Below are 4,425 nucleotides of genomic sequence, written 5' to 3' on the forward strand. Positions count from 1 at the left end.
AACTTAATTTTGATTAGTAATATGCATTGCTAAGAACTTCATTTGAACAACTTTAAAGATGATCTTCTCAATATTTAGATTTTTTTGCACCCTCAGATTCCAGATTTTCAAATAGTTGCATCTCAGCCAAATATTGTTCTATCCTAACAAACCATACATCAATGGAAAGATTATTTATTCAGCTTTCAGATGATGCATAAATCTCAATTTTGAAAAATTGAGACATAAGTCTGGTTTTGTGGTCCAGGGTCACATATATATTGCATTGCAGTATATATGCACTTTATATGTATTTATTTATTTATGAAATCATTTCACTCATGTCTTGCACCAGTGGTAGTTTTTTTTTTGATTGGAGAATATTATATCCAAGTATCAGACATTTACTGCATTCTTTCCAAACACACTAATGCTGTGAATTGAAATGTTTATGTGTGAGAGCGGATGGTGTATAAAATGAAAACACACGCGATGCCACTTCACTTCTTAATTTCTCAACGTCTTAAAAATCAAGAACACTGGAGTTTCCGAGGATAGGGATGTTGTCTGGTAAATAGTGCAGCTGCTGTTCTGTCATGTTTTTCTGTGAGGATCGAGGCGCTCGTCTCTGTTTGAAGCGTCTGTGGAGCGACTCGGCTCTTCTCTTATGTAATGTTAAGATGTTTCTCCTCATGTCACAAACTCTTTCGACTGTCGTTCAGGCGTCTCTTCAGTCACTGTAAGCGTGGCCAGAGGATTTTCCCCAGATTTTCATTGATCCCGGTTCTGATCCTGTGTTCTTGAGAAAACACTGATTGCTCCAAGCATTACGTAACTCTCAGATTTCCCTCAAAATCCTGCTGCGTGAAAGGATTTGAATTTTAATGTCATGCTGTGTTTGGGTTCCCAGAGACTCGGTACTGTGCTGCATGTGTCCTGTAATAGACACTGGTGCTGTTTAGGGTCAATAAACAAACGTAATACTTTACAGTAAGATTGCTTTTATTAATATTGGATATTGGGCAACATGCTTATACAGCAGCTGTTGCTATCCGGTACATTTTTTAACATCTATAATGTAAATTGTTAATGTGAACTAATGTCTTTACAACATTAATCTTGGTTTATATTCATTTCAAAGTGCATGCTATGTGTTAACATTACTTAATGCATTAGTTATCATTAACAATCAACAACACTTTTGCTCAATGAACAGCACTTTATTAAACTTACTTAAAAGTGTTTTAGTGAAACTCTGTAGAGTGGAGACCATTTGAACATCAGCTGACGTGTTTGTGATGTTTGTGAGCTCCTAGCTAACATGATTTACCTTAGAAGGAGTATTTCTTATTATGCACTTTTGTGAACCTTCAGGATAAGTGTATACGCTGAACATAGTTATCTCTCAACATTATAAATACATAAACTCGAAACACACAAACATATTCCTTGCATTAAATAATGCTGCATAGAGGCAACTAATGCATGAGCTAATGTCAACAAAAACAACCTTGTTGTTGTTACCATATGATCTAAGTATTGGGCAAACAGACTTAGTTCTTGATTTGTGAATACATAAAGACAAAACATACAGTACGGTACACCCAAAAGGTCTATTTATGATCATTAGTTTTCAATAAGAGACATGTATAATGTTGATGCTGGTCTGTTTTCTCTAAATCAGATTGTGTGTGTGCTATGAGTGCTATGAGTTTGGAGGATTTCTTTATTTATGTATTGGTCAGATGCTGGTTAATATAGGAGGTGGTTTACCAAGGGTACCAGTTCAGATGAAGAGAGGACTCAGTAGAGATCTTACTGTGTTTATGAAGAACTAAATTAACAGGTGTTTCTGTAAGTGAGAAGACAGATGATATTACCATTAGACTATAGTTAGGATGCTGGAGAGTTAAAGGAAGATCTGGATGTCTGTGAAGGGGCATCATCAGCCAAACTTAAATGGCAAAAAAAAAACATTATGGCAATAGTATACATTATGGCAATAGTAGAGGACGTTCATCTCGGAAAAAGTGAATATTAAATGAAGAACGAGCAGTGGTTAGTAGGATGTTCTTGTAAAGACTAAATGGAAGCAGCTGATTCCCCAGCTGTCGTATACGTGACCCTGCAGCACAAAAGCAGTGTTAAGTCGCTGGGGTATATTTGTAGCAATAACCAACAATACATTGTATGGGTCAAAATTATTGATTTTTCTTTTATGCCAAAAATCAGGATATTAAGTAAAGATCATGTTCCATGAAGATATTGTGTAAGTTTCCTACCGTAAATATATCAAAACTTAATTTTTGATTAGTAATATGCATTGCTAAGAACTTAATTTGAACAACTTTAAAGATGATTTTCTCAATATTTAGATTTTTTTGCACCCTCAGATTCCAGATTTTCAAATAGTTGTATCTCAGCCAAATATTGTCCGATCCTAACAAACCATACATCAATGGAAAGATTATTTATTCAGCTTTCAGCTGATGTATACATCTAAATTTCGAGAAATTGACCTTTATGACTAGTTTTGTGCTCCAGGGTCACATATGTCCTGATCATCTTATTGCTCATACACTTTGGCATAAATAGACTGGATTCTCCGAGAAATATAATAGAAGATATTCAAAAGATTCTGTTAAATGCATAATTATAGTTCTTCTGATCAGAACAGCAATGGTTAAAAGCTGCTGTCCTTTATCTTCTGGTTCAGGACAGAGGTCAAGGACTAAGTGACGTTCATTTCAGGATAGTGTTTTTTATTTTTTTATTTTCAAGTAGCACAATCTTTTATATTATCGGCATCAGCAGTGCATGGAAGTGGCGCATGTGCTGCTGCGTAAAACCAGAAGGATGAGCGTGGATGAGAAATGAGTCGTCCTTGGAAGGACTAACTATTTTTCACCAAAGTGTTGTGTTAGCTTGCCGAACGCTGTGTTGTGGTCTATCCTTAATCCTGGAATCTCCTGAAATCCAGGAATCTCCTGGAATCTCCTGAAATCTCCTGGAATCCTGGAATCTCCTGAAATCCTGGAATCTCATGGAATCTCCTGAAATCTCATGGAATCTCCTGAAATCCTGGAATCTCCTGAAATCTCCTGAAATCCTGGAATCTCCTGGAATCTCCTGAAATCTCCTGGAATCTCCTGAAATCCTGGAATCTCCTGAAATCCTGGAATCTCCTGGAATCTCCTGAAATCCTGGAATCTCCTGAAATCCTGGAATCTCCTGGAATCTTCTGGAGTCTCCTGAAATCCTGAAATCTCCTGGATATGCCATCTGAACAGTGGACCGAGCTGGAAAACCACACTGTAAGTTTGATGGCTTCAGGTCTGAGCGCTTCATCCACCGGATGCTCGATGATCTTGAGACTATGTTCTCTGTTGATAATTGCGTTGCTGGAGGTTTTACCCATTTTCCTGAATGATATGTGTTTATGAAGAATGATGACTGGCAGGAAGATGCAAGAAATGTGACTTCCATGGGCAATCTGGAACTGATTTTTAAGCAAAAACACACTTTCTAGAGTTTGTGTAAAAAACATCAATTATCAACATCTTAAGGATGTAAGAGACATTAAATGGACAATGATGTATGAATCAGGTTCTTCCCAGAAAGGAATGAAAAACCCATTACAGAGAAGGTGGGAGACCTTCAGTGGAGAATCAACGCCACAAACAGACACGATGCATGCATTATTATTATGAAGATTATGTTTTTTCGTGTTTTTTAAAGAAAAAATTGGAGTGTGTAGTTTATAGACACTTTTAATCAAGCATGGTTTATTTAAAATACATAAATATTTAAAAAATAAATACATTTAAAAGTGGTTTAATTAAATCCTGTATATGGTGTGGCAAAGTTAGCATTATGGTGTACGTGCCCAAATAAGGTAGAATGAAGAGAAGGAGCAGACCGAGAGAAGGATTTATGATATGAAGCAGCTTAATGATATGATGATGCCAAGTCTTTTTGCGATGTATGGGGTGTTATTTAATATGTGAACCTGATGATCAGGGAACTTTTATTTTTAATTTGTAGGTTTAATGTTTTCTTCTTGTTCTCTAAGTAATTGATTAGGTATTACAGATGACATTAAAACTCAAAGTCTCTCTCTAGTAACTGCGTGTCAGTATCTCAAGCCTCTGATACTAGTTTTAAAATGATATTTTTTGAATTCGTAAACGAGGCTTGAGCTGCTTTTAAGAAAGTACTATATACAAGAGTACTATAGACAACTTATAACCACCTCCGATGTGTCAGTCTATATATTGTGCAACAGAAACATGTTTTCTTTATTATCTTTAAAATAAAACCTGTTATCTTTGGTCCTAACACCCACACTATCATTTTCATGGATTTATTATGGGCTGCTCTTCAGCTGACCTGTCTTCTCTCTCTGTGTGTGTGTGTGTGTGTGTCTGTGTCTGTGTCTGTGTGTGT

At 36.2% G+C, this 4,425-nt stretch overlaps 1 protein-coding gene across 1 annotated transcript in view; it reads left to right on the forward strand.

Moving 5' to 3' along the window:
- Nucleotides 1-4,425, forward strand: part of shank2a (SH3 and multiple ankyrin repeat domains 2a) — a 25,143-nt gene that overhangs the window by 10,852 nt on the left and 9,866 nt on the right. The gene's annotated exons all lie outside the window — the stretch shown is intronic.

Source organism: Sinocyclocheilus rhinocerous, unplaced genomic scaffold (genome assembly GCF_001515625.1).
Source record: "Sinocyclocheilus rhinocerous isolate Xijiao unplaced genomic scaffold, SAMN03320098_v1.1 scaffold1499, whole genome shotgun sequence".
Classification (NCBI taxonomy): domain Eukaryota; kingdom Metazoa; phylum Chordata; class Actinopteri; order Cypriniformes; family Cyprinidae; genus Sinocyclocheilus; species Sinocyclocheilus rhinocerous.